At 41.8% G+C, this 9,264-nt stretch overlaps 1 non-coding gene across 1 annotated transcript; it reads left to right on the top strand.

Annotated features, from left to right (window-relative positions):
* Positions 1 to 4,785: 4,785 nt before the first annotated feature.
* Trnav-cac (transfer RNA valine (anticodon CAC)) lies at positions 4,786 to 4,857 on the top strand. Its single transcript has one exon. It is a non-coding gene; the product is annotated as a tRNA-Val (tRNA).
* The last annotated feature ends 4,407 nt before the right edge of the window (positions 4,858 to 9,264 follow it).

The raw sequence follows: 9,264 nt of genomic DNA, 5'->3' as shown, positions 1-9,264 counted from the left end.
ACTCTTCTTTCTCTTCTCTCACCCACCCTTATCACAACCATCAGACACTTTAGGTTAGAAGAAAAATAAATAAATCCAATTTCTTGAGAGCTTTCCACTCTGAAAATATTCCAGTCGACCAGGATCCATCCTTCCTTCCTTCCTTCCTTCCTTCCTTCCTTCCTTCCTTCCTTCCTTCCTTCCTTCCTTCCTTCCTTCCTTCCTTCCTTCCTTCCTTCCTCTCTCTCTCTCTCTAACCTATTCTGGCCATGCAGACTGACCTCTCAAGTGATAGTGATAGATAACTTACAGTGCATCAGAAAAGTCTATTTTATTCAGCTTTTTCAAACCTATGACCAAAAGATCTTACAAGAACAATTTTAGAGGTGCCAAAGTTCATCTGGGGCTCATGGTGTAAGATTTTCAGTCCATGGTGGCCGACTCTGTGGCTCTGGCCCAAGGGGAGCAGAACAAAATGGCGGCAGGGCCTGGAGGAGGAGAGCAGCTCAGGACAGGGCACCAGGGAGCAGATAGAGCTCTGCTCACCAGGGACAGGATAGAGACCCCAAAGGCACAGCCCAGGGACCCCCTCCTCCAGCCACACCCCACCTGCTGCAGTCACCACCCAGTGAGTGCATCCAAGTGGATTAATCCACTATTAACTGAAACCTCTCATAACCTAATCCTTTCACCTCTGAACTTTATTGCATTGGCTCACACATGAGCTTTTGGGGGACCTCTCATATGTAAATTGTAATATATTCACATCAATGAGTTTGAAGCTCATCCTTTCTTCTCTATTCATGAGTCATGAAGCACTTATGGTTTATTCTTAACTAAATTAATCTTTCATTGTCTTGCCCACCCAGATTTTTAGTGGTTGTATTGGAGCAGGTATTTCTTTGCATGGAAATTCTCATAAACATCTTCAAAGGCACATATTGTTGCATATAACAACCAATTTATTTAATCAACTAGGAACACAAGAATATCAGTTAAGATATCAAAGGGAACAGACAGAAAGATCCATAAGACATGGTTTGCAACTTCACAGAAAAGAAGAAGTTCCTTTTAAATTGTGGGGAATATATTTTTCTTCCTATAGGTAAACCTGAAATCCTGGAGAAAATGATGTTGCAAATACTCTTGAACATATCATCATCTATGAGGCTGTAAAAAAAAGACATTAAAATGTAGTAAAACTGGTCTTAATGAAATGATGTTGGTGAGTATTTAAATGAAAAGGCAAAATACATTTGTGTGTAACAGAGTGGGGAAAAGTCATCCATATCTCTTTTCACTGAACACTGTATGTTCATGTATGAGTCCCACTTGGATTCGTTTCATAGGAAGGTATACGTTTGCATGACCATGGACAAGAACTGAGGATTTCTGAGATGCCTACTGAGGTGTGCAATGCATTAAAAATTAGGAGCTTGGTACAGTGATGTTTTTTCTGTAATTTCAGCAAAACTGGAGGCTATAGTCAGAGTATTTCAAGTTTGAAGCCAACCTCTATATCTTAGTCAGTCTCAGCATAAAAAAAATATCAAGGGCTGAAGATGTAATTCAGTGATAGAGGGCTCCTGGGTTCACTTCCCACTAACCAAAAATAAATGTGTGTATCTTTGAGAAATCTCCTCTCGGGTTGTTAAAGATTTTGCCACTGCAAGACAGATCCTATATTCATCCTGAAATTTACCAATGTTAATGCCATTTTGTTGTTCAGTGATTCACAAACTTCCCTCAAAACTAAAGAACCCCACATTCTACCCTAAAATAACGTCGTATTTTCAATATATTAAACATATACATACATTTCATCCCGGTACCTCTTTTTGCACGGGTCCTATTGTGCGTTTAACTTGTGACCTTGCAGTGTCCCTGTAGGCTCCCAGCCCCTCACGGGCTGAGATGTGTGAAGTACCAAGTTCGAGTCTCAGCACGGCATATAAATAAATAAACTCTATTGACAACTAAAAAAAAAAAGTGGCCAGGGTGCTGCCTATTTATCAGGTTTTAAAAACGGGCAGAGGCAGGAGGGCAGGAAACATGGGTTTTCCTACCCTGAGCCTGAGTGTCCACCAATTTTTCTCCCAGGACAGATTATACACTTGTATCTACGTGTCAGGCAACCCCTAGAGCAAGACACGGGCAGGCACGTATTTGCATCGACAGAGATGGACACGGAGTCTCGGAGATGATTTTTAATGCAACCACATTCCAGTCCCCAGCGAGTCACAAACACGGTTTGAAATTTCCAAAATGTTGCAAAGCTCACAAAGAGAAAACACGAACCTACAACTCTTAGAAGAATCCCAATGCATAACGGCAGTGCTGGGGACCAAACCCAGGGCCTTGTGCGTGGTGGACACATGCATGACATTTGAGTTCGCGTGGACATATTGCAGCCCAGATTTGTGGGGTGCAGAAACAGAGAGTCAGGCGGAAACTCGGCTTTTCTTGAGACCTTCTTATTAATAACTTATGGTGAGTTGTGAAAATCTGGAATTGCATTGCTAAGCTGTGAAGCCTATCCATGTGTCCAGGTGTGTGTGTGTGTGTGTGTGTGTGTGTGCGTGTGTGCAGAAAAATTATAAGTTCATTTCCAATGAAAATTTGTAGCTCACCATAAAGAGGGAGGATCAGTTGCCAAAGTCTGGCCATTTCTCTCTCTTTATTTATTGGCCAATTTCCCTTCTCCTATATCAAACATGGTCCCTGAGCATCTAATGTCAGAACAACACAGTCTGCAAACATTGCATGGGAGACTTTTGTTCTGCCAATGACAGTGTAAATACCAGAGGAGCACCCAGTCCCCTAGCTGAACTTTGGCCAGCGCCAACGTGGATGACAATCCATGCACAGAATCAGTATTGAATCATGATCTCTCTCTCTCTCCTCTCTCTCTCTCTCTCTCTCTCTCTCTCTCTCTCTCTCTTTTCCAAACAAAAATCAACAGGACTGAGATACTAAGATGGTGCCAGCAAAATTTTAAAAAAGTAGCATGTGGATGAAAGAGCACTTTGGAGGGCTCCATACTGACATGTCCATGGCTTTGGTGGGGTCTGTCCTGCTAAGTCCATTGTCCATTGCAGATATCGTCAGTGGGAGTTGCACTGGAGACATTCCTACCCAGCACCAGGGTGTGGCAACGGCACGCCATAAAACATCGGATGTTCTTTGGTGGCATTTCGGCGAGTGTCACGCTGGATAACACTACCCTGAAAGAAGACTCACGTTCAAATTTGGGAGTCTAATAAATGCACACCCTTTTCACATCACTGTACAGTAAAATACAGTCATCTGTCAGGCGATTGAAATTCAGGGAACATTTGTACTAGGAATGGAGTATTCTCACCCTGGACGGGAGATAGTTGCAAACACACACAACGTCTAGTAGGGGTCCGTCATGGCTGGCAGGTGCTTGGGGTCTATGCTCTGTCCATCAACAGATAAATGAATAGAGGAAATGGGGTAGGTACATAGGGAATGGTATGCATTCAGCTCTAAGAAAGGTTTGGCATCTGTGTACATATGGGTATAGCTTTGGGATGTTTACAGATTTTAACAGCAGAGGAGATGGGTGCAGTGATGCACACCTGTCATCCCATTGGCTCGGGAGGCTGAGGCAGGAGGATCGCGAGGTCAAAGCCAGCCTCAGCCAAAGGGAGGCCCTAAACAGCTCATTGAGACCCTGTCTCTAAATAAAATGCAAAATAGGGCTGGGGATGGGGCTCAGGGGTCGAGGGCCCCTGAGTTCAATCCCTGGTATCCCTCCTCTCAAAAAAAAAAAAATCAGGAGACACATCATTCAATCCAACAGATGGGTAATACTAAGCACTAAAATCCAATTTATCACCGGAGCTAAAATTAAACAGGAACGAAAAGGCAAATATTCCTTAGTGGCTCTTGCAAAAACCGTACTGGGGAAAAATAACAGAAAGCACAGTTGTTCTCTCACATAATTAACTGAATTGTGACTTGCATTTTGCTGAAATATTAAATGTCAAAATTGAACCATTATATTCAAAGTCCATCAGTGATAATAAAATTGAGACTCTTGATAATGCTCAATTTTTTTTTTTAAACTAAGGGTTAAGCCCAGGAGTGTTTAACCACTGAGCCACAACCTCAGCCCTTTTTATTTTTTAATTTTGAGACAGGGTCTTGCTAGGTTGTGTAGGACCTTGCTAAGTTGCCGAGGCTGGCCTCTATTTTCTGAACCTCCTGAGTCAGCCTCCTGAGCCACGGGATGACATATTACTTATGATCCTTAGAAGTGATTTTTAGCCAGCAGGTCACAGGATGCCACATCGGCAAACAAATTCAAATATTAAATGTCAAAATTCAACTCTTATATTCAAACTGAGAATCCATAACTTCCAAGTCCCTCTAGAACACACCTCCACTGTTCATGAAAGGTGAAGAAGGTCACAATGAAGTTCAAGGTCACAGTGAAGTCTTCACAGAGAGAGAGAGAGAGAGAGAGAGAGAGAGAAGCCTCATAGGTGGTCCATGATTGTAATCTATCACCTTGAGAATTGGAGACCTTGAAGCTGTCAATCAATCAATCAATCAATCAAAAAAACTATGCAGATTGTCAGCTGGTACTAATTATATACTGGGTAGACACCTCCCTTCAGGGAATATGGGTTTTCTTGTATATTTTACCTCCAATCACATGGAGCTCTTATCAAATGCAGTTAAAAGAAAAAGGCTTCTTGCTCCCTAGTATAAAGATATTATTATATATTTGTTTTTAAAATTTATAATCATAGTAATTTCCTATTGCTTTCCAACAGCTGGAGATGTGGCTCAGTTGGTAGAGCGCTTGCCTCACATGCACAAGGCCCTGGGTTCAATCCCCAGCTCCACACATAAATAAATACAAAAATAAAAATAAAGCCGTCTTCCAATTGCCTTTGAACTGCTTTTTCTTGAGGGGATACTGTGTGCCATGACTTTAGCTAAAGTTGATGAAGAGTTCTGAATAATACAAAATACCACATGCACAAGGTAACGTAGCTGACTGTGAGCCATGCATTCCTGTAGCAATTTACAAATGTGCATTTAATTCTCATAATAACCCCATACAAACCATTCTGTTGGCATCGAGTGGCAAAGAAGCCTATAAAAAAGGAATTGAAATCACTCCTTGATAATCTAACGGCTCACCTTCATATCTATATTATATTTGAGATCTTTCTGCTGTGATATTTTCTCACTTTCTGCAGGATTAGAAGTATCAAAACGGAATGTTGGAGGTCTCTTGCTGTTTTTGCAATATCTAGTGTTTGCATTTAAAAGAGACTTAAATATATTTACTTTCTAGGTTTTAGAGACATAGGAAAAAGTGAAGCTATAGTACAGATATTCCACAATGAATCCCACTTTAATATAGTTACAATTCAGTAAATAATAAATAATACTAGGAGGAAGAGCAGGAGACGAGATCAAATAGTTCATGGGCAGGAAGCAGGTCAGGGCATAGGGTGGTACTTAAATGAGGTGGGTCGAATTATGTCCTGCTCACGTACACATAGGGCACCGTGAATTTCGCTATCATGCATCATAATAATAGTAATGCACCAAAAAATTCATACATAGGACACTTAGTTGATTATATATATATATAAAAATAAATCTACAGATCAGCCATAGGAATTAGGAAATGAATTTGCAAGATTGCAAATGTAATTTAATTGCATTCCTGTGTGCCCTGGAGGATCAAAGGGATCTTTCAACAAGATCCTGTTTATATTACTGAAAACATAGTCCTAGCATTGAAAAAAAAAATTCATCTCCTAAAGAAGAAGAACGCCTTTCATCTTGGGGCTGCACCCATTCACAGGCTGACATTTGTGTGATCTGCAGCCAATGCATACGCTAAATAGGGCTTCCCAGTTCGAGGTAGGGGACACAGAGAGTCCCTTGCCCTCAGATTAACCTCGAGAGAGCCGGTGATTGTCAAGGGCAAGTTCCTCTTCCTCCTTGGGGTCATTTGACTATTGCAAAATCTAGGCGCTCAGCCAAGGAGCCAGGCTGCCGCGGGAGCTGGGGTTGGCTCGGAGCCCTGCGCAGGTCTAAGTGCCGCACACGGGGCCAGCGCCACCTGCTGGCCACGTCCGGGAACGGCGGCCGGTGCGTCCCGGGCTGCGGTTTCCCCAGGGAGCTTGGCCGCCTGCCCAGGGAACGCAGCTGGCAGAATTCCCCACCTGTCAATCAAACCAGAGGGAGGATCCACTCCTAAGAGATAGGGCTTGCAGAAAAAAGGAGGAGAGGGAGCGGAAGAGGGCGACAAAGGAAGGCAGAGGGGAGAGGAGGAAGCCAAGGAGGAGGATGGGGGTGGGAGAAGTGGATTATTTGAATCCAGGCAAACACCTTAATAAGCAGGATGCCTTTTGTTTAAGAATGGAAGGGGAAACATGAATTTTATAGGTCATCTACTATACACATGTAATCTATATACCAAGTATAAGTTTTCATTAATATATAACGTGTATGTGTGCATGTACATCTATTCTATAATTGCACATAGACAGTATTTTTTATTTTTATCTTCATTAAAATCCGTTTTGAATTAATTAGTATTTTGTATTTTATCTTCATGCAAAATCCATTTCGAATTAATTGATTACCAAAGCACAATTTCATACTTTCTAGTTCGTCTGCATTGAAAAATCTGTTCCAAAATAATGGATCATTAAAACCCACTTCACCAATGGGCGAATGCTTTTCTGGATTGGACAGTGTTTTCTGTTGAGCTCCAACAGCTAAAGGTTGTCATGATTTTACTTTCCTGGGTGAATTCGAGACATTCAAAGCAAATGCCTCTTTTTTTTTTTTTTTTTCTTCCAACACATTTAGAATTCCTTGTAAAATAATACACTGCCGGCTACTTTTCTTGGATCTATGAATGATGGGCACTTCCTTGGAGACCTTTGGCCTAAAGAATAAAATCCCACCATCAAGTCCAGTTTTGCCAATTTAAAGACATAACGATCCATCTGTGATACGGGAAGAAGTAATTTTCTTTTCTTTTCTTTTTTTCTTCTAATGCACAAAGGACTGGCAGACTCTCTTGTGCTCAAAGGACCCCTGGAGGAGATGTGTGTGCTTCCAATTTAAACAGCAGTGTTCTTCAAATTTGCTCGACGGCTTCTTAAAAGTAAGCACCAAGCCTTGGCTGTGGGCAATTGGATGTTTGCTGTTTTTTTTTTTTTTTTTTTTTTTTTTTTTTTTTCCCGACAAGAAACAAGGATATTTGAGCAATTAATCAGAATGATAGACATCACTTGGCGCCCGGTATATGTCTGTCTCTGCAGGATCCGTCCTGCAAAAGCCATTTTGTAAGGGTGAGGTTTGCTGATGGACTTAGATACCTCTGTATGGACGGAGCACCGAGTCTGGTTAATTGCACAACACCTGTTTATTTTTAGGCTCCAAGGATGGATTTCAACAAAACAGAAAATCTGATTTCTTTTGATTCGATGATGATTACTATTATTATTAATTATTATTATTACCATTGAGTATTTTAATTACAAGAAATACCTGCATTTTTTTTTTTTTTGTGTGTGTGTGTGTGTGTGTGTGATGCTTTGCAAAAATTCATGCTCCTGAATCCTTTCATCACTGCATGACACCAAGGTGCATTGAAGCCCCCCTACGGTTCCATACATATGGACCATAACTGGGTGTTTGCATTCTCTGAACAGGCCTGAGTCAGGAATCGGGGATCTCTTGTCCTCGCCAAGGCAAACATTGCAGAAAAGCAACTGGAAGGGGGAGAGATTTATTTTGGCTCGCGGCTTTTGCAGGTCTTAGTTCATGGTGGACTGGTTCCAAGGCTCCAGGGCTAACTCCCCTAACTCCCTTCCATGAGGTCTCTCCTCCTGATTCCCACCCACCCCCCCGCAATGGTCCACACAGCTATGAATCCACCAGTGGATTAATCCACTAAGGAGAGCTGAGAATTCACGATCTAATCACTTCCCCAAAGTCTCACCTCTGCAATTTGCTGGGATGGATATGATAATTCAGGAAAGAGAGATATTTGGTTTCCAGCTAGAATACATGTGCACAGTGAGCTCCTTATTTTTTTTTTTTAATGCCTGCATTTCTTGTAACGCTTTGTAAAAATTCATGCTCCTGAATCCTTTCGTCACTGCATGATACCAAGCTGCATCGAAGCCCCCATGGTGTTCCGTAAATAGGGACAATAATTGGGTGTCACTTTAAAAACCCATGGCACGGAGCTCAGGGTGCAGACGAGTGATGGAGGATTTGCTTAGTGGACCCAGGGTCCTGGGTTTGTTAGACCCTGAGCCCTTCAAAAAATAAATCAGAGATAAATAAATGAATTATCCAGCTAATTTAGACGGCACAGCTCCTGTTTTGGTTAAACAAGGGTCCTTCCCACTGGGGGCAGAGATGAATATTCAAGTTCCAGTTAAAAACATCGACAGGGAGCGGAGAGGCAGTAATTGGGAAGAAACATCTGACGCGGCTCTAAATGCTCTCGGTGGCTATTGTCAAGGAAACGGGCCAAGATTCCTCAGGGGAAGTAGAAGGAGATGCAGAGGAATAGATTATTCTTAGTAGACCTAAGTTCTCCTGCAAAAATGATCAGAATTTCCAAAACAAGTAGGAGGCTACTTCTGATTTCTTCAGATAGTTGCATATATATATATATATATATATATATGCAACTATATATATGCAACTATATATATGCAATTATATATATGCAATTATATATATGCAATAATATATATATTATTGCACATATATACAATAATATATGTTATTGCACATATATGCAACAATGTGTATATTAATGCATATATATGCTAGAATATTCTGATACTGAATCAATATGGAGTAAAGGAAATGTAATTATTTATAACTCCATGGCTGTGGCCCAAGGGGAGCAGAACAAGATGGCGGCAGGGCCTGGAGGAGGAGAGCAGCTCAGGACAGGGCACCAGGGGGCAGAGAGAGCTCTGCTCACCAGGGACAGGACAGAGACCCCAAAGGCACAGCCCAGGGACCCCCTCCTCCAGCCACACCCCACCTGCTGCAGTCACCACCCAGTGAGTCCATCCAAGTGGATTAATCCACTGATGAGGATACACCTCTCATAATCTAATCCCCTCACTTCTGAGCCTTCTTGCACTGTCTCACAGATGAGGTTTTGAAGGGCACCTCATATCTACCACACATTGTTACATTGATTATTTTTTTCCTCTAAATTGTTCTTTCGGCCACAGTGATTTTTTA

Source organism: Marmota flaviventris, chromosome Y (genome assembly GCF_047511675.1).
Source record: "Marmota flaviventris isolate mMarFla1 chromosome Y, mMarFla1.hap1, whole genome shotgun sequence".
Lineage (NCBI taxonomy): Eukaryota > Metazoa > Chordata > Mammalia > Rodentia > Sciuridae > Marmota > Marmota flaviventris.
Note: the sequence above shows the minus strand (reverse complement) of the source record. Positions and strands in the feature narration are given on the sequence as shown.